Below are 22,967 nucleotides of genomic sequence, written 5' to 3' on the forward strand. Positions count from 1 at the left end.
GTTGACTAGAAACTGAAAATTACGTTAACATCCAATACCTTCCTCCCCGAAGAAAAGAAAAATTGAGACATTTTTTTTTTTTTTTAGGAATATGATTCTAACAAACCTGTAAGGAAAGAATAAAGACAACCTACAACATGTAAGGAAAGAATAAAGACAACCTACAACATGCAAACACAAAAATAGAGCAACAAATCTGAAACCAAAATATATTACATCAACAGAGAATACCATTAGGGAATACAAACCAAAAGCTTTATTTAACACCATTATTTTAAAGATCAAGTGATAATACCTTACTCTATTAAAAGAAAAATATATTTTTTTTATAACCTATTGGAGAAACGAGCAGGGTGACGTACGAGTGAGAAAAGCAAACTAATCTATTTCGCGAAAGGGCATCAGGAATCTTATTTTCGGAACCCTTAATGTGCTTTATCACCAATTTAAATTCTTGAAGAAAGAGAGCCCAGCGCAAAATACTCTAGTTGGCTCCTTTCATCCGTTCAATAAAAACCAGTGGGTTATGATCAGTCCAGACCTCTATGGGGAAAGAAAAATTGGTTACATGGGGTTTAAAGTGCATAAGGGTGCGGACCAAAGCAAGGGCTTCTTTTTCAATTGTTGAGTATCTTCTTTCTGCCGCCAATAACTTGCTACTGAAATAAGATACCGGGTGAACTTCCCCTTCCTCATTTCCTTAAAAGAGAAAACCACTAATTCCTACATTACTGGCATCCACAGCAATGATAAATGGCTTTTTAAAATCTGGAGAAATTAAAATGGGGTTAGTCAACAACACAGATTTAAGCTTATTAAAAGCTTCCTCACTTTGCTGCTACCAAAAGAATTTCTGACCCTTTTCTAGGAGTTTTGTAAGAGGTTGAGCAAGGTCTGAGAAATTTCTAGCATACCTTCGGTAATAGCCAATCATACCTAGAACCCTTCTCACCTCTCTGACATTACTGGGGCTTTTCAAATTATTAATAGCCTCGAGGTTATCTTGTTTCGGAGCCACCTGACCCAAACCAACCTCGTGACTCAAATAACAAACCTTTGTCTTGCCAAATTCACATTTGGCTACATTTACAACCAAACCAGCAGACCTAAGAGCCTCAATTACCTTACGCAATCTCACCATATGCGTACTCCAATCATCACTATATACAACTAAGACATCAATATAAATTTCAGATCACTTTAACCCACAAATGACCCTATTCATAAGCCTCTGGAAAGTACATGCAGCATTTTTCATCCCAAAGGGCATTACCTTACACTTGTAAAGCCTGAAGGGAGTTACGAAAGCAAAAATCTCTCTTGCTCGATCAGACAGGGGAACCTGCCAATACCCTTTCAATAAATCCAATTCTGTTATAAATTTAGCAGCCCCTATGTGATCGAGACAGTCATCTATCTTAGGCAAAGGAAAAGAGTCATTCTTAGTGTGCGCGTTTACCTTACGGTAGTCTACACACATACGGAACTTTCTGTCGGACTTTTTAACAAGAACTATAGAACTCCAGGGACTAACAGAAGGCTGAATGAGGTCGTGCTCCAACATATACTCAATCCCCTTACTGACTATATCCCTTTTCACGGGATTCAGCCGATAAGGACTTTGCTTAACAGGAGGAGCACTACCCACATCAACGTCATGCTGGAGAAGATTAGTTCTACCTGGAGAATCCTGAAATAAATCTGTAAAGGAATAGATTAAATCAAGTACATCTTTTCTTTGAATAACGTCCAAATGTTCCAAACCTTCCTGCAAGATTCCTAAATTTTGCAAATTTTCAAACAAAGCATCGGAAAGAACTTGATACATTAAGTCATCAGATTCTTCAAGAGGAACACCTACTACTACCGATGTCGGTTCATACACAATTGCTAAAGGATCAACACTCTTACAATGATATGGCTTCAATCTGTTTATATGATAAATTCTACACTTTCTACTTGATCCTGGAGTTTCAATTTCGTAATTGACCTCGGACAACTTCCTCAGTACCTTCCAGGGACCTTTATACCTTGGTTCAAGAAAATTCTCTGAGTCCATACTTAAAACTAAAACCAATTCTCCAGGTTCAAAAGAACGAGCTTTAGCTTTTCTGTCAAAATTATCCTTCATCACAGCCTGCGAATAACTCAGATTTTCCCATGCAAATTTCCAAGCACTGAACAGCCTCTTTGTCAAATCCTCTACAAATTCTCCAACTTTAACCTTTCCTCTTCGACCGGACTGTAGCACTTCGCTAAAAATTTCTAGAGGACCACGAACTTTATGACCGAATACCAATTAGAAGGGATCTTCACCAGTAGAATAATTTGGATGATTCCTAATAGTAAAGAGGGCAAAGGGAAGTGTTTTATCCCACTCACTACCTTGTTCGTAATAATGTTTTTTCAAAATTGATTTAAGGGTGTAGTGAAACCTCTCCACCACCCCTTGACTCTCCGGGTGATAAGGTACGCTGGTAATGTGCTGAATGGCCAGTTCAGCACATTTACCTCTAACTACCTTGCTCGTGAAATGTGTACCACAATCTGTTTGAATAACACGAGGAAGACCATACCTGGAAAAAAATACATTAACTTTTCAAAAACAACTTTAGATGTAATACGTCTCATAGGGAATGCTTCGGGAAATCTAGAGGCTCTATCCATAATAGTTAATAAATAAATATAGCCAGACTTGGTTTTAGGTAAAGGACCAACAACATCTATCACCAATTCCGAGAATGGTTCTCCGATGGGAGGGATAGGATGTAAGGGAGCATTGGGAATTACTTGATTTGGTTTTCCCATAACCTGTCATACCTCACATTCCTTCACATAATGCTTCACAGAAGATTTCATCCCAGGCCACCAAAAATACCTTGCTAATTTTCGAAAAGTTTTCCATATCCCAAAATGGCCTGGAAGAAAAGTGTTGTGAGCAAGATTCATTACCGATTCACGGAACTGAGACGGAACCACAATTTGTGCAATCTGAAAAGTTTTGCTCAGATCATCTGTCGAAGGATGACTAAACCTGTAAAATAAACCTTTGGTTATACCAAACTGAAGTTTAGTCAAATCATTAATGTCTCCCAATTCAAAGTCAAATTCTTTTTCCTGGGCTTCAATAAAAGTCAATCTGTCCCAATCAAGTTTCAGATCATTAATAATAATACTACTACCACTATCTACTGACCCGGGCCTTTCTACATCTACTTCTAAACTACTAAACATTAAATCATCATTGACATCATGTACATCAGCAGCGCTTGCTGCGGCACGGGTTGTTACAGCTATGAGACACGCATTAATGGATAGTATGGGAAATAATTCCTGACCCTGATTATTGACCATATCATTGCCCAGAATACCGTCATCCCAGGAATGGGGAGGCTATCAACAACGGCCAACTCGGTAATCTTATCATATCCAGGAAAAAACAACCTGATATCCACCAACGGAGCAGAAACAACAGTGTTCGGGAACCCTCCCAGAACGACATAATTCCCTGAATTCTCTTTACAACCTTTTAAGGTATCCCTCAACATAAGAGACCGAGCTGAACCAGTTTCCCTCAAGAACTTTACTTTGATAACCTTAGATCCAAGAACAATTTTACCTGGCCATACATATTTGTCAAAATTGAGTCAAAACTGTTTCTTATTAGAAGTGTCACTACTACTATTATATACCCTACTGCTAACTAAAGTTTTTCCTCTTGATTATCACAAGAACTGGACCTGTCAGAAATTAAAGAAACTGGATTTTGCTCGTTTCTCTCAAGATATCGTCTACGGGCATTACACTCGTTCTAAAAATGACCTGGCTTGTCACACCAAAAACAGGTTACTCTACGTCCAGTTCCTCTGTTACCATTATTATTATTATACCTTTCGTTGAAGAATTATTTTATATACTAATTCTGTAGAAAATTTATAAAATTGTGTATATATATATTCATCTATGTTCATATTTGTTTCATCCTTGAAACCCCCCTTTTGCCATACAAAGTAAAATAAAAAAGAAATACTGGGAGTTTCAAGGAAAATATGCTCAGTCCATAGATGGCTCTGCTGGCTGTATTTTAATATTTGCAGTTCCTGATTCCATCATCCTTGGGAAAAATTTTCACCTACTAGTAATGAGGGAAGCGTGAGGAGGTGGATCAGGCATATTGGCCATATTGGACATATTGGACATATTGTATAATATTTTCTTCGAGTGTAGAAGTGCTATGAAGATGGAGTAGCACTTCATTTTAAAGCCACCTCTTTTGCAATTGCTTACCACGAGTGTTACCATGAAGAGTGCAATATCAAGATTTCTGAATACATAGTTCTCAACAGTGGGATCTTCTGCTGCTCTTCAATTTGAATTGGGATTTTAAGGATATGGCCTACCAACCCCGTAAGTTTCCTATGATTTTGTGGCATATGGTTCCACTTTGGTTAGGGGTTATAATATTTGGAATGAATATTAATTATTCAAGTCTTAAACCCTAATTACAAACTTTCTATGGATTTTAAGCTCATTAAAAAATTACTAGTGTTATTTCTAGATTAATTCCAAATCATTGTTTTGTGCATAGAATAACCTAGTGGATGTTCAGATTTGCTTAAATCGATATACCATGTAAGATTCTATTTTCCTGAGTTTGTTTCATATATAATTTAATATTACTTAACTAAGGATTTTAGTAAGCCTATTTTTTTTTTTTCATTTGTTACTAGGCTAGGTTACTTGTGCTTACTGGAAGGTAGCCTAGTATCATCGGCTTCAGTTATCTTCCTGGTCTTGGCAAATTTATTAGGTACCTAATTCAGTTGTATGTAAAGTTGTATTGGCATATTTGTACTTGATATTGATATATTGTATACTATTCATTAATGTTTATAAAGGGAATTTAGATAAATTTTACATTAGGTTTTTGATGGAAATTTTTTCGTGGTTTGCAGAATCCTTAGTTTTCAAAAACAGGCAAGAGTTGAGTCGGTTTTACCACAGGTAGTCACTAGTGATTGAGGATTCCACTTCAGCCATCAGAGTTCCATTGCTTTGCCATATTTAATATTTATTCAATATAAATAAAGAATCTAATATTTCTAATTTCAAAGTTTCTTTATCCAATATTGATATTAAAGTTATTGTTACTCTGCTCTCGCTGCTCTTGTTATAAATTTACATTCTGTGTTTATATTTTTGAAACCTTTGATTATTGCTATTATTAGATGTATCTCTGTTACCATTATTATTATTATACCTTAGATTGTCATAATTAGATGTACCTCTGTTAAGAAAGACACTAGGGGGAGGAGACCCTCCTGAGACTCTACCAATATTCCTACCATCTGAAAAAGAATCATTATTATTCTTAGGAACATTAGCAGTCATCGAAGGTGGTTCTCCCCTCCTTCCACTACTGTGGGCACGGGAAGATGGATCATTTAAAGCTCTGTACCCAAAGTTACTATTACCAGAGCGATGGGTCAACACATATTCATCTGCCAACTGAGCGGCACTACTCAGCTTCATAGCTTTGACCCCCTCAAGATGGACCTTCAACTCTTTGCTACATGCCTTTTTGAATTCCTCAAGGAGCAATAATTCTCGAAACGCAGCAAAAGACACCACTTCTCGGCTCTTCAGCCAGTCATCAAATTGTTTCTCCTTGACCAGAGCGAATTCAACAAAAGATTGTGAAGGATGTTTATTATAATTCCTAAATTTTAGGCGATAGGCCACGGGAACCAAATCATAAGCTTTTAGAACCAGTGCTTTGACCTTATGATAGTCCCTGGCAATTCCCTCCTCCAAGGCATTGTACACCCGGATAGCCTTGTCCACCAGCCTACATTGTATCAAGACAGTCCACATTTCGGAGGGACAAGACAACCGGGAGGCAACACGCTCAAAGGCTTTGAAAAATTCAGGGACATTGTTCTCATCAAAGACTGGCACCAACTTTAGTGCTGCAACTAAATTAAACCTTTCCTGGAACACACCTTTAGGGGAACTGACCAAATTGGCCCCCTGTAACCTAGCCATCTCTATATTCAACTTCACCATCTCTACTTCGTGACGCCTCACCCGCTCTTTCTCCTCGAACTCTATTTTCTTTAATTCAATTCATTTACAAATCAAGTTATATACTAACTCCTCTTTAGATTCACCCAAAGTGTGAACAGAAGCCAGGGGTTTGACTGGCAAAGAATTAAGGGCGGGCAAAAATAAATTATGTGAAACATTAGCCTTTATATTCGAGGGACCTTCATAAATAACACCTACAGGAGGTGGATCCTCGAACAAAGTCAAACCAGCTCTCACGCTCAACCTATCCTCTTCCAAATCATCATTAATACTACCTTCACCATCACTATTTATTTCACTTTCACTCACCAAATGTTCGGCCTCAACAAAATCCTGAACAATCTTACCCCTCAAAGACTCCAATAAATCTTTCTTGGTGCCCACCGACTTCAGCGGAACACCCAACCACTGAGCACAAGCAACTAACTGTTTCCTATTAAAAACAGGCAAGAACTTCAGGCAGTCAGCAGACCCCAAAAATTCAGCCGGGTTAAAGTTAAACTCATCCAATTTTTCCAAAAATTAATAACTCAGCGAGAAAGGCAATACTACAAAATAAATATTGAAGAGATCACCCAAATGTCGCTCCACAGACCAAAATACCAGATACCCCTGATTACATCGATCCTGTCACGGTCGCCAATTATTACGACCCTTGTTTTTTTTTAAATGGTGTGTTGGGCAGGCTTAATAGAAGGGCCATGGATGCCTGGTGGTTTATCAAGAGGTTGTCTTTTCCTTTTTCTGATTCTTTTTCTTCTCAAAACCATCCTTACTGTCCTCCCTTCAGTTGAAGTGGCTATCCTGGAGGGTATTTAGCCTTGCATGGTGTATCGGCTCCTCCATGTTGACCAGTTTTTCCGACTTTTTACTATAGTCTATGGGTATCATCAATCACTTTGTTTATAATTCTGTACGTATTGTTTTTGTTATAATTCTTGTTAATCTAGTTTTTAAGTATGATGTCTCTTTTTTATTTCTATTAATTCTTATGCTGTCTGGAGACATTGAGCGAAATCCGGGACCAGTACGTCCTAGATTTCGTCAATGTCGTCTTCTGTATTGCAATATTCGTGGTCTTCATGCAAATATCCAAGACCTTACAGTTGAGTCCAGACAGTATGATATTCTTTTGTGCTCAGAAACTTTGGTTTCTAATATGAGGCACTCAGCTGAGCTCCTTATAACTGTTTTTAAGAAGCCAATAATGTTGAAACATGATGCCATCCCTAGGGCCAGGGGAATGGCGGTGTATATTAGGACCGAGTACCCTGCTTCTCATAAGTCCTGCTATCAATGTGGATGTCATGAGATTCAGGTAATAAAAGTTTGTGGCAGGCATAACAACTTTTATTTATGTTCGATCTACCGGAATCCAGACATGGATGATTCTATCTTCGATTGTCATCTTACCATTATGGCTAAGATACAAGAAGATGATAGAAAGGCTTCTTTTGTCTTTGTTGGTGATTTTAATGCTCACCATAGGGAGTGGTTATGTTCTATCTCTCCTACCGATCGCCATGGCTTAAGAGCTTTAGACTTTGCCTCTGAATCAGGCTGTGAGCAAATCATAAATGAAGCTACTCACAGGTCTGGTAATTGCTTGGACCTTGTATACACTGACTCCCCTGGCGTTATAACTGGTAAGGTTGGTTCTCCAGTCGGGACATCTGATCATGCCTTGATTTCATTATTAGTGAAGACTGAGCAGCCTGTCCCTGATATATCATATTCTTGTAAAATTTATATGAAATCCCAAGCAGACTGGAATGGGATTTTACATGATCTTTTGTTCTTGAATTGGTCACAATTATATAATAGTGTAGATCCTGTTGTCCCTTTGAATGAGAATCTAGTCAACATAATTGATAAGCGTATCCCTTCTCGTGTGCTAAGGTACCGAGTGAAGGACAAACCGTGGTTCAATGATGATTGTAGACGTGCTTTTTTGGAGAAGCAGGAGGCCTATCAACTTTGGAAGGGTAACAGATCAGATTTGACCTGGAACAACTATACTCAGCTTCGACCTTTTGCTCAGAGAGTTTATGCCTCAACTGAAAAGGAGTACAATTTAACCATAAAAGAAACCCTTTCTGGTACAACTCAGGAACATAAATGGTGGTCTACCCTTAAATCTGCACTCTTTGGTGTAGATGCAACAGTTCCTCCTTTACTTAAACCAGATGGCTCAGTCACTCACTGTCCAAAGGAAAAGGCAACCCTTTTGGCTGATGTTTTTGACAGTAAACAGAGTAATGAAAAACTTGAACTTCCTCATTCCTGTTTTCCTGAGGCTAAACTAGCTAGTTTAGCTTTTCGATCTCGTGAGATTAAAGCTCTGTTGATGGACCTTGATGCTTATGGAGGTGTAGACCCAAATGGTATTTTTCCTTTGTTTTTTATAAAGACAGCATATTTCTTAGCTCCAAAGTTATCTGTTATTTTGCGCAAGTTAGCAAGAAGAGGAGCTTTTAGCACTAGTTGGAGAATTGGTAATGTTACTCCTCTATGTAAATGTGTTTGTGGTAGCTCAAGTCCCACTGATTACCACCCAATTTCCATAACTCCCATATTATCTAAAGTTTTTGAACGTCTTCTGGCAAAACGTCTTAATAGGTTTGCTGAAGGTAATCATCTCTTCCCTAGTTTGCAATTTGGTTTTCGTAAAGGCCTTGGAGCATGTGATGCCCTTCTTACAATATCCAATGCTGTACAGAAATCCCTTGATTGTGGTCGGGAAGTTCGTATGATTGGCCTTGATTTTAGTGCTGCCTTTGACCATGTTAATCATGAGGCCCTTGTTATCAAACTGAAACAGTTGGGAGTGGGTGGGTCGTTTCTTAGCATTATTATTGATTTTTTAAGTAATAGATCTTAAAGAGTTGTTGTTGATGGGCACCATAGTGATTATAGGAATGTGATATCCGGTGTTCCACAGGGTAGTGTTCTTGGCCCATTACTTTTCATACTATATACACATGACATGTGGTTTGGCCTAGAAAACAAGCTTGTTGCATATGCAGATGATGCTACTCTCTTTGCATCAATTCCATCCCCTGAATGTAGATCTAGGGTTGGTGAATCCCTTAATAGAGATTTAGCTAGAATTAGTGCATGGTGCAAATTATGGGGTATGAAATTGAATCCTAACAAAACTCAAAGTATGATTGTAAGTAGGTCAAGGACGGTGGTTCCTCAACATCCGGATCTCAGTATTGATAATGTTTCTTTAAATATGTATGACTCTTTCAAAATTTTAGGTGTGATTCTTGACAGTAAATTTACTTTTGAGAAACATATAAGGTCTGTGTCTTCTTCAATTTCACAAAAAATAGGCTTATTGAGAAAGTCTTTCAAGATTTTCGGTGATCAATCTATTCTGAAGAAGTGTTTTAATTCTTTCATTCTACCTTGTTTTGAGTATTGTTCTCCTGTCTGGTCTTCAGCTGCTGATTCTCATCTTAATTTGTTGGACAGAAACTTACGGTCTATTAAATTTCTTATTCCTGATCTAGATATTAATCTCTGGCACCGTCGTTCAATTAGTTCATTATGTATGTTGCATAAGATTTTTCACAACTCTGACCATCCTTTACATTCAGATCTCCCTGGACAATTCTATCCTGTTAGTAATACTAGGCAGGCAGTTAATTCTAATAGCCAGGCCTTCTCCATCACGAGGCTCAATACTACGCAGTACTCTAGAAGTTTTATTCCAGCTGTGACCAAGTTGTGGAATGATCTTCCTAATCGGGTGGTTGAATCAGTAGAACTTCAAAAGTTCAAAGTTGGAGCAAATGCTTTTTTGTTGACCAGGCAGACATAGTCTTTTTATAGTTTATTTATGACATATTTGTTTTTGATGTTGTTGATAGTTTATTATATGACATGTCTGTTTTGACGTTGTTTCTTATTTTAGAATGATTTATTTTTAATTTGTTCTCTTCATTTATTTATTTCCTTATTTCCTTTCCTCACTGGGCTATTTTTCCCTGTTGGAGCCCCTGGGCTTATAGCATCTTGCTTTTCCAACTAGGATTGTAGCTTGGATAGTAATAATAATAATAATAATAATAATAAAGGATGCACACTCAGTGTCGATACATAGTATCTAGCAAAAGATGGTCAATAGAGACGAAAACACTCAGGAAAACTCAACAATATCTATTAACAAACTAAAAAAATAATTAAGGTCAACCTTGTGACTGCCAAGGACAAACACTAGTCCTTAAATAATCCCTTGCGATTCCTAACTGCCGAAAACTAAACCCTAAACAGATATAATAGAGAGAAACACATGAATACAAATACGTCCAACATACATAACATAACAGGTCAGATCAAAATGAATATAATAAACAATGCCTATAACTAAGGAGGTGGTGAAGGAAGGCGAAGAGTAACAGGGAGAAAAAACTTAATCTCCTACCTATATTATAATTTAAACCTAATATCTAAACAATAACATAAAAGCCACGGAGCTGTTAACAATTTAGAATAATAACAAAACCAACCAAAAGTGGCAACAAATTAAGACTGTTCCAACAGTTCGTTATAGTATATATATATCTACATAAAAATTATATAGAGTAATAACAACAACAACAAAAATTATCTCCTCACACTTAGAAGGGGAGTCCGTGATCCCAGAATAGCACGCGTCTTTCCTTACAGTAGGCCTTGATCCCAATACTCTAACAGGGGAACACAAAAGCACCAGGAAGGAGGAGTCGAGATGTCCTGCACGACCATAAAAAATAAGAATGCTTCCCTGGGATCTTTCTCCCTGCTAGCCTCCTGACAGGCATCAAGGCCCCCATAGCTGCAGTAAAATTCAAGACGTCCTGTGAAGCGAATACTCCCAACACGTCAGGAAAAATCTTCCACTGAGGTGGCAGCAGGGACAAGGCCAAAGGTGGCACAAATCACCTGCTATACAAGCAGGACGCAACACAGCAGGTGGCCAGAAGCGTAACTGCGAAGGACGGCACTCGTAATACGTCCAAAGGCGTGGATGAAATTTTCTAAATGCGGCAGCTGCAGGTCAAAAGGGTATAGCCTCTGTAGAAAGCCCGAACGGCCCTTCCAAACACAAGCACTGTCTCTTATAACCTCCCTCACCGAGGTCTACAGACACGTGCCCAAAATGTGAACACAAAAGTAAACAAGTGTTAAAAGGGTAATTCGAAAACTTTAACGAGCGAGGAGGAGGCGCAAAATCACCACAGTAAAACTTAACTTCCGTAATATATACAATACAAACTCACTTAAAGATAAATACTTATATACTAAATGCCTGAATATCAACTGTTAGCAAAATCACAAGGTTGACTAGAAACTGAAGAATTACGTTAACATCTAATATTATCTATATATATATATATATATATATATATATATATATATATATATATATATATATATATATATATATATATATATATATATATATACAGTGAACCCTCGTTTATCGTGGTAGATAGGTTCCAGAGGCGGGCGCGATAGGTGAAAATCCGCGAAGTATTGACATCATATTTACCTATTTATTTAACATGTATATTCGGACTTTTAAAACCTTCCCTTGTACGTAGTACTGTTAACAAACCACCCTTTAAAGTACAGAACACTTAATGCATGTACTACAGCACCCTAAACTAAAACAGGCACAAATATTAAAGGCGATTTTATATCATGCGTTTTCTAAACACCTAAAAAGCACGATAAAAAATGGCAACCAATGTTTTGTTTACGTTCATCTCTGATCATAATGAAGAAACAAACTCATTTAGTGTACAGTACACATATATGTATAGGTTAGTTTTTGCATCGATTATATTGATTATACAGTACTGTATGTTGATTTTTTTATTACCGATGTTTTAGTTTACGTATTTTTCTTAGGACTTCCAAATGAAATGTTTTTCTTTATGACGCCGCCTGAAACGACGGCGTGTACGCTCAGTAAACAACCACGCTCAGAACAAAAAAGGCATTTAACGCGCATGATGATAGTGATAAATAATGATACAGTACATACAGTATTTACAGTAAAAGCATTTACAAAATATGTTACCTTACAAATATAAATTATACAGTATTGTACGTAGCAAAGCTGGAAAACAGTTTACGAGAGAGAGAGAGAGAGAGAGAGAGAGAGAGAGAGAGAGAGAGAGAGAGAGAGAGAGAGAGAGAGAGAGAGATTGTTTTACGTACGTAAATGTAAATTTTAAACAAAAAAAATATGATAGGTTACAACATGTAGACTTTTAAAACCTTCCCTTTAACTTAATGCATACAGTACGTACAGTACTAAACTATAAAACAGGCACAAATACAGTTTTAGAATGTACAGTAAGAATATTAGAGTAAAAAATAAAGATTGTTACTGTACTCACCACGAAAGAAGTTGAAGAAAAACTTGAATGGTGATGGCGATGAATTTGCTGCACAGTAGAAATGATGATGATGAAGCTGATGATGTGTTCTACTGTGCAGCCAATGATAGTATTTTACGTCTCTTCAGACGGAGGTGTCTTTTCCTGGAACACCTCTTCAACTTCTTCCTGGGAAACTTCTTCAATTTCTTCCGAAGGCGTACTAGCAGGAGGAACTGGCTCTTTTTTGCGAGGCTGGAAGAACATTGTGATCGGAAGTTGTTGCCGCTGCTTCTTTTTTCGATCCAAGAGCATTTTGTAGGGAGTCATGTCTTCATCGATCTTGTTGCAGAATTGCATCGAGCGAACCATATCCTCGTCCCACTCTTGCAACATTTCTTTCAACTCCTTCCCATGGTTGCAGGCCTTTGCAAGCCGGTCTAATGTTAAGCCCGTTTCTTCGACATTTTCGTGGGTCTCTTCCTGGGTATCACTCTCTTCTTCACTTGCCGATTTCGTCAGGTCTTCGAGGTCTGCGTCAGTTAGGGGCTGGGAATGGCAGTCCAACAACTCATCGACGTCTTCAGTCGTCATGTCGCCAAACCCGTCACCTCCAATTATGGCAGCCAACGGCACAGATTTCCGTATTGCAGAGTGTTGGATTTCCGACGGAGTAAATCCCTTGTAGTCGTAAACAATATCGGACCACAACTTCTTCCAGCTCGCATTCACGGTTGCAGGTTTCATCTCTTGAAGTGCCTTCTGAATATTCTGCAGGCACGTGGCTATGGTGTACTGCCGCCAGTACGCTTTCAAGTTAAAATCTTCATCCTCGTCATCTTGGGCAGCATCCACACACGCAACGAGGTCCGCCAAGGTGTTCTTCGTGTAGAGGGCCTTGAACGCCCTGATAACCCCCTGGTCCATCGGTTGAATTAATGACGTGGTGTTGGGTGGCAGGAACTCAACCTGAATGCCCTCATGCGACAGGTTAGTTGCGTGTCCACCAGCGTTATCCATAAGGAGAAGGATCTTGAATGGCAAGCCCTTCTCTAAGAGATATTTGCTGACTTGCGGGATAAAACACTGATGGAACCAGTTGGAGGTCAGCATCTTCGTAATCCATGCTTTTTGATTATGCATCCAGTACACGGGAAGGAGATTCTAATTTTTATTTTTCAAAGCGCGAGGATTTTTCGACTTATAAATAAGCCCCGGCTTTAACAAAAATCCAGCAGCATTGCCACACATCACGAGGGTAACGCGATCCTTGAATGCTTTAAAGCCAGAGGCTTTGGCTTCCTCTTTGAACAGGAAAGTTTGCGACGGCATTCTCTTCCAAAACAAGCCAGTCTCATCCATATTAAAGACTTGTTCCGGCTTTTATCCACCTTCGGCGATAATATTCTTGAACGTCTGGTTCACGTAAGTTTCAGCAGCGGCAGTGTCAGCGGAAGCAGACTCACCATGCAGGGAAACTCTTTTCAGGGCGAAGCGTTTCTGAAACTTCGCGAACCATCCTTTGCTTGCGGAAAAACGTTTCTGAGGCTGGGAATCAGTGGATGTCCCTGGTTGAGGATCATCTGCATCATCATCATCTTCAGCATGGTTGCCGTCGTCGTCTTTAGGTTCCTTTGCAGCAAAATTCTCATATAAGCTCAAAGCCTTTGTTTGGATGGTGTTCGTATCCAACGCTATGTTCTTCTTCCGGCAGTCGGCAATCCACACAGCTAAAGTACCTTCCATGCGTACGATCGTTTTATTACGCGTTGTAACGACTCGCTTCGCTGATCTGCTAAAGGTGATTGCAGCCGTCTTTCTAATGTTCGCCTCGTCCTTCTTGATATAGCGAACAGTAGATTCGTTGATGCCAAAAGGGCGGCCGGCGGCCGCGTAACTTCTACCATCTTTTAACATGTCGAGAAGCGTAACCTTCTCAGCTATCGTCATCATCCTTCGGTGGCGTTTAGGCTCACTACCAGCCTTAAGAGAAGCAGAACGATTGGGAGCCATTACAGTAGGATTTACAGTAACAAAAAATTCAACATAAAAAAGTCGCACACAGCACAGATTCACACACTTTAGAACATCTACTCAGCGATACGCGGTAACAGAGAGTGGACGATCCAGCCCCGTGAGAACTTTGATGCTGCGGGTAGCAGATGCGGGCAAACCACCAATCACAGGCTAGATAACAAAACTTGAGTTCTGATTCGTCATCTATCAGCGCTTGAACCAATCACAACCCGTCTTACAGTACTATGATGCGTTGGTTACCTACTCATAGAAGATACCCCGCGCATACAGAATGTACATAGATTAAGTAAATACCGTAATAATAATAAATAATGATAATAATACTGTACAGTAATAATAATAATAATAATGATAATAATAATAACAATAATAATTTTATTAACAACAACAACAATAATAATAATAATAATAATAATAATAATAATAATAATAATAATACAGCTTTACGTACGCTATTTTACGCCTCTCTCTCTCTCTCTCTCTCTCTCTCTCTCTCTCTCTCTCTCTCTCTCGTACGCTTATTCGAAATGTGATGTTTGCAACAAAGAATATTATTGGATGCAGTACTACGTACGTATACATACAAAAGATTCATGGAAAAGAAGCACATCCGTTACAGTACACACCATTCTAATATGGTATGACTGCATCTGATTTGCATTTCATGTTAGATTTAATTTTACTACGTACTGTATACAGTACTGAATTATCGTATGATCACATTCTCTTTTCGTGTTTTATTTCTTTCTGTGCTGAATTATATATCATATGTAATGCAATGAACAATCAGCAAGAACAGATATTACTAATTACAGTATTAATGGAATTACAGGTAACAAAATATCGTATTTGGTTGTCTTCAGATTTCGCGGTATTTTCGAATTTTCCGGAAAATCCGCGATATGTATATATATATGGGTTATGGAAAAACCCCGCGAAGTGGTGAATCCGCGATTGTCAAACCGCGAAGTAGCGAGGGTTCACTATATATATACATATATAATATATATATATATATATATAGTGGAACCTCTACACACGAACGTATCTACATCCGAATTTTCCTACATCCGAAGTTAAATTCGAGCAAATTTTTGACTCTACACCCGAATTTTATTTCGACACACGAAGTAGCAATTTTCGTCGTACCGGTTGTATCCGAATTTTTCGACACGCGAAGTACAATTCGAACACGTTCCGACTCTACACCCGAATGTTTTTTTCGACACCCGAAGTAAACAATACTCGTACGCGTAGTCGGTGCTCATAGCGCCTGAAATGTTTTTTATTTCCGCCGATAGAAGGCAGCACATCGACCTCGGAGGGACGCTCAATTAGCGCGGCTTGGGTCAGTCCTCTGTTCTCGTCGGCTTCTTGAGGTTGTGCTCTTTGCGTTCTGATATTAACTGTGAATTAATCGTGATTTTTTACGTGCATCCATTAACGATAATTTACGTAAATCATGGGTCCAAAAAGGCTTAGTTTTGGCAATGGTAGTGGTAGTGGTGAGAAAAGGGAGAAGAAAATGCTTTCTATAGAAATTAAGCAGGAAATTATTGAAAAACATGAGCGTGGCATCCGCGTGAGTGAACTTGCTAAACAGTATGGCCGTAATATGTCGACGATCTCGACAATCCTTAAACATAAGGAAGCTATGAAAGCACTGAAACCTTCTAAGGGGATCACTATAATTTCCAAACGCCGTACCCCTATCATAGAAGAGATGGAACGACTTCTACTAGTGTGGATTAAGGATAGAGAGATCGTTGGCGACACCATCACCGAAACCGTTATCTGCGAGAAGGCGCACGCCATCTTTACGGACTTGAAGGAGGAGAGCTCTGGGGGTGATGCTGGGGAGAGTTCAACCGAGCCTTCCTCAGATGATTTCAAGGCATCTCGCGGCTGGTTCGAGAAATTTAAGAAACGGTCCGGGATTCATTCAGTTGTTCACCACGGAGAGGCTGCTAGTGCGGACACAAAGGCTGCAACTGACTTTGTTAAGAAATTCGAAAATATCGTAAAGGATGAAGGCTACGTAGAGCAGCAGGTGTTCAATTGTGATGAAACCGGGCTGTTTTGGAAGAAGATGCCGAATCGAACCTACATCACTGCTGAAGAGAAGAAATTGCCTGGGCATAAGCCAATGAAGGATCGGTTGACTCTTGCTCTATGTGCCAACGCTAACGGGGACTTTAAAGTCAAGCCCTTGCTTGTTTACCATTCGGAGAACCCTAGGGCCTTTAAAGCCCACAACGTCGATAAGGATCAGCTTCATGTTTTCTGGCGATCCAACTCGAAGGCCTGGGTCACTAGGCAATTCTTTGTGCAATGGGTAAACCAAGTTTTCGGTCCTTCTGTGAAGAAGTATCTTCATGAGCAGAAATTGCCTTTAAAGTGCCTGCTATGCCTTGACAATGCACCCGCTCACCCCCCCGGACTTGAAGATGATATTTTCGATGAATTCAAGTTCATAAAGGTGCTGTATCTTCCACCAAGTACCACCTCTATCCTCCAGCCCATGGACCAGCAAGTCATCTCTAATTTTAAAAAGCTGTACATCAAGCACTTATTCAAGCAGTGCTTTAATGTCACGCAAAGCACCAACTTAACTTTGCATGAATTTTGGAGGGGCTACTTCAATATCGTGCACTGCTTAAAGATCATTGATCAGGCTTGGGTGGGATTAACTCGACGGACCCTCAATTCTGCATGGAAGAAGCTGTGGCCTGATGCAGTTTCTCCCCGAGATTTCAAGGGTTTTGACCCCGAACCTGATCCCGTGGTCGGTGCAGCGGAAGCCGTAGAGGAAATAGTCTCCCTTGGCAAGTCCATAGGTCTGGAGGTCAACGCAGATGACGTTACGGAACTCGTCGCCGAACATCACGACGAACTGACGACGGATGAGCTCAAGGAACTCCATGCTATGTCGGAGCACATGAGTGATGACGAGGAAGAGAGCGAGGAGGTAGAACATGTGTTAGGTTCAGCGCAAATAAAAGAGGTGTTAGGAAAATATCAAGACGTGGTCGACTTCATCGACAAATACCATCCAAAGAAATTGCAGGTTTGTCGTGTAGTTTTTCAATTCGATGATGTTTGCCTAACGCACTTTCGAAACATTCTGAAAAGCCATACGAAGCAATTATCTATCGATGCTTTCTTTAAAAAAACTGCGAAGCGAACTCACAATGAAGAGGATGTAAGTGAACCGAAGAAAACGGCAAAGAGTGAAGAGGAAGAAAGTGAAATACAGAAAACGGAAAGAGTGAAGCAAAAGAAATTCAGTCAATTTTAAATGTAAGTGATAGTGATTAAAATTACGTAATCATCAAAAAGAAAAAAAGAAAATGTAAAAAAAAATATAAAATATAAAAATAAAAAAAAAATAAGCTAAGTTATGTTAAAGTTCACTTAGTGTAAGTTAGAATAAGTTACGGTAGTGTTACGTTTATCGTAGTTAACCTCTCTACCTCCTCGCCGTCCGTCCGTCTCCTCTCTCCTCTCTGCGTAGCGAAAACGAACAACACCTGCGCTGGAGTTTCTAAGGTAAAGTGACGCTAAAAAAACCGTTTCTTATTCATCATTTTTTGCTAATTCTTCTTATTTACATGTCTATTCTTCTTATTTACATGTCTATTATCTAATTTAGTGTTCATTATTCTCATGGGAAAGTTATGTGTAGTAGTTTATTAAGAAGTTATCATAGGTTTTGGGGGCTCAACCACGGATTAATCCTATTTCAATATATTCTTATGGGAAAATTCGTTTCTACATCCGAACAATTTCTACATCCGAAGTTGGTTCTGGAACGGATTAAATTCGTATGTAGAGGTTCCACTGTACATATATATATATATATATATATATGTATGTATATATATATATATATATATACGTATATATATGTATGTATATATATATATATATATATATGTATATAATTTATATATACATATATATATATATATATACGTATATATATGTATGTATATATATAATATATATATGTATATAATTTATATATACATATATATATATATATATATGTGTGTGTGTGTGTGTATATATATATATATATATATAAATATGTATACGTATATATATGTATTTAATATATATATATATATATATATACGTACATATATATATATATATATATATATACATACATATTTATATACATATATATACATACATATTTATATACATTTATATACATACATATATATATATATATATATACATATATATATATATATATATATAAATACTGTATATATATATATATATATATGTGTGTGTGTGTGTGTGTGTGTGTGTGTTGTTTGTGTGTGTATGTGCGTGTACCACGAAATTGCTATGAAAATAGTAAAAGGACAAAATTTAATATAGACAGCACAAATACGAAAAAAAAACTAATATTAATAGAGGGAGATGAAAAGTTTAAATGAAAAGAGAATTCAGAATTATGTTGGTTTTTGAATCAGGGTTCTTGCATCTCGTCAATCTATCCTTGTTAAAATAACAGAAAGAGACATCAAACGAGTCAAGTAAAAAAGTAAAAGATATATACTGTGCATATGCTTTCAGGCTGTTCATTGAAGCAAATAAACCAGTTTCTGTGCTGAATATCCTATTTCGTAGATACTTTCAATATGACACTGATTTCTATTTATCTATAAGCAATATTCTATATTTTGATTGACCATATATTATTATTATTATTATTATTATTATTATTATTATTATTATTATTATTATTATTATTATTATTATTATTATTATTATTATTATTATTAGCTAAGCCACAACTCTAGTTGGAAAAGCGGGATGTTGTAAGCCCAAGTGCTCCAAGAGGTAAAAAAGTCGATCGAGGTTAGGATATTTTGAAATAAATAACCAATAGAAGAATTAATAAAAAAATGTAAATTCAATATTTCTAAAATATTAGCATCATTACAAAAAATAATTGATATATTAACTATAGAAGAACTTATTTGAGCCTGTTCAACATACAAATATTTGATACGACTTTGAACTTTTATATTTTTACTGATTCAATTACCCGATTAGTTAGATCATTCCCCAAATTGGTTAAAGCTGGAAAAAAAGTTTAGAAAACAATGTAGTATTGAGCCTCATGATGGAGAAGGCCTTACTGTTAGAATTCACTCCATACCTAGTATTACGAACCGGTTGGAACTATCTGGGAAGACGTGAATGTAAAGGATGATCACAATTGCATAAATCTTATGCAACCTGCATAATGAACTAATTGAACGATGGTGCCAGAGATTAACATATAGATCAAAAATAAGAAATTTGATATACCGTAAGTTCCTGTCCAACAAATGAAGATAAGAACCAACATTTGAAGACCAGCCAGAAGAACAATTCTCGATACAACGTAACATGAAAGAATTAAAACACTTCTTCAGAATCGATTGATTACCAAAAATCTTGAAAGACTTTCATAGTAAGTTTCTTTTTCTGCGTAATTGATGAAAACAAAGATCTAATTTGTTTCTCAAAATTGACTTTGCTTTCAATAATCACATCTAAAATTGTAGAAGAGTCATAAAAGTTAAAGAAACATTATCAATGCTGATATCCAGATGTTGAGGAGCCACGGTATTTGATCTACTTACAATATAATTTGAGTTTCTATAGGCATCAAATTCATACCTGATAATTTGCACCATGCACTAATTTTACCTAAATATCTATTAAGGGATTCTGCAACCCCAGATCTACATTCAGGAGAGGGAAGTTGATAAAAAGTGTTCAAGAGACGTTAGCCTTTTAACGATTTATTAGTAACTAACTAAATGTTTACACCAAAGATGTAAGCAGAACTCACTGTTAACAACTTAGGATAACAATTCAATTACAAAACAAGATACAAAGATAAAGTACCAGTAACATCTTGAAATATATTTTGGTGGGAAACGTATATGTATCATGTTTCTTCCCTTCTTTGGTTGGTTGGATTTTACAAAAAGTAAAGCAAAATATCAACATATGAATTAAGAATAAAAACAATATAATAAATAAGTTAACTTTTCAAAATCATGACATACAGTGACTTTGACACCCGCCCCCCCATTGTAAATGTCATCAAAAGATATATATATATATATATATATATATATATATATGTATATATATATATATATATATATATATATTAAATGGAACAAATATGGATTAGAATAAGTAAAAGAAAAGAAAACTCTTAAGTAACTAATAGAATTTCTTCAACATAAAATTCATGGACTCATATATGGCGTACTCATTTAAGGCTTAGACCATGCAGGTTTCAAATTAATTATTCACATTTTAACCTTATGGTATTTTTAACAACTGATAGCATATCAAATAATGTTTCTTATGTTAATTTCACCATTGACATATGACATCAGATTCTTCTCATTTCTAGCATGATAAAATTTGTTCTCAATATAGGTATTATGCACCTCTGGGTTATCTTTACCTTCCTTTGTCAAAATATCTGCGATCATCTCTTTTGTTTCAAGTAAGTTATAAGATTCAACAGAATTATCTTCCAACTTTTCTTTCAAATCTATTATTGTATTACGAAGCAATGGCTCCTCCACCTGCTTTGTACTACTAATTGATTCCAGTAAAGGCCTAAAATCAGTAATCAATCTGACAGGAAGATTCACTGAATCTTTAATAGCTTTTCCAAAGAGTAATTGCCCAGGCTGTGCAGCAAAGAATACCGAATGATCAACTAATTTAGACAAAATCCTTGTTTCCGCTGCCTTTGCAGAATGACAAACCTTTCGTATCGTCTTCTATTTCCAAAAGATAGGCAAAGCATCAAACATATTGTTTAATCCTAATAATATAAGATTTTCTCCTATACTTTTATCATCAGTCCTTTGAGTGGCGTCTCCTAGACCTGAAATAACAAGATCCGTTTTATTGCCAACTCTGGTGAACACAATCTTATTTGGCTTGCTCTGGATTCTCTTAATGATCTGATTTACTCTCTTAAGATCTCTTATCTTTACTTCATTATTCTTCATTGACATTAGTAAAGCAGTTATTGACAAATCTTGTCTAGCATTTGTGGCTAACCATTTTATCTTTCCTGCTTATTTTCTATAAACTTTATTTTCATGCTTTGTCAATGGATCATCAGGCTAAGCTTTACGAATTTCTTGTATCTCTTCAACATTATTTGCATAATCTTCCATCGGGATTACAATTTCATCTCTGGGTTTTTTTTTATATCTATATCAGTGAGTCTAAATTTATCCTTTTCGACCTTCAAAAGTGTCAAAACACTTTGAACTTTTCCTGTGAGTTCATTAACAAATTCCTTTGTTACTGCTATGCTGAAATCATCCACGTGAGTAATTACCATCCCTATAAGATCGCTTCCATCATGTTGATAGTAAAATGCTTCATCACCACTTACATTCCTCAAACCTTCCTGCTTAAATATATCTCTTATTCTCAGGCAAAATTTTCTGTTGGCATCATCAAGACCATACAAGGGTTTCTTCAATTTCTAAAATACACCTTTTTTTTAAATCTTTAGAAGGTTCAATAAAGACATCTCGATCCAAACTTTTCGACTGCAAGAGCGCAGCCCTAATATCAACTGATTACACATTAAACTTCTCATTTGCTGCTACAGATAGAAATATTTTTACACTTTCCCTCATAGCAGTGGGAGAATCCGCTTGAGGTTTGCACTCTTCCTGGAAGCCTCTTGCAACCAATCTGGCTTTACAATGAGTCTTTTGAACATCATGGTTTTCCTTTTTTGTAATTACCCATATACTGCCGATTCTTTGTTGTCCATAATCTTTGACTTCCTCAAAAGAATCATAATCTTGGAGATTTTTATATTCTTTTTCTTTAGCTACTATCACTCCCGGCATCTTATGATATCTAAATGGGAGTTCCAAATACGGTATTATCAAGGTGAAAGCATTCGGCCTTCTTAGACCTTAGCCAATAGGCACCGATAGTGGCCCCCTTTTTCTCAACATAATTAATGCTTTCATGATTACATGTGCTCTTTTGCACTCTCTCTTTCATAAAATTACTGACTTCATTCTGGTTTCTTTCCACTTTATCTCTCTTTTCAATTAACTCAACTTTAATAGATTCAGATCTCGATTTTCTTCTTCATTCATGTCTTACTCCACCTTTCTCTTTATCAAGTTTCTCCTCAGTACTGTTACTTACTTTGTTAATCAGGCCTTTATCACTGTCTTCACGGACATAAACTCAATACGGCTGCACTTTACAATCTGCCACCTTATTTAAATCACCGTTTGCCCATGTAAAAACCTCTCTGTTTCTATGACAAAATACCTTTACAGGGCCGCACCAACTTTTATTATTCTTCTCCTCATGAAATACAAGATCACCCTCTTCATATTTAATGTCATTAAAACTACCCTTTCCCACTTCCGAAGCTTT

This window comes from Palaemon carinicauda, chromosome 5, assembly GCF_036898095.1.
Source record: "Palaemon carinicauda isolate YSFRI2023 chromosome 5, ASM3689809v2, whole genome shotgun sequence".
In the NCBI taxonomy this organism is placed as follows: Eukaryota; Metazoa; Arthropoda; class Malacostraca; order Decapoda; family Palaemonidae; genus Palaemon; species Palaemon carinicauda.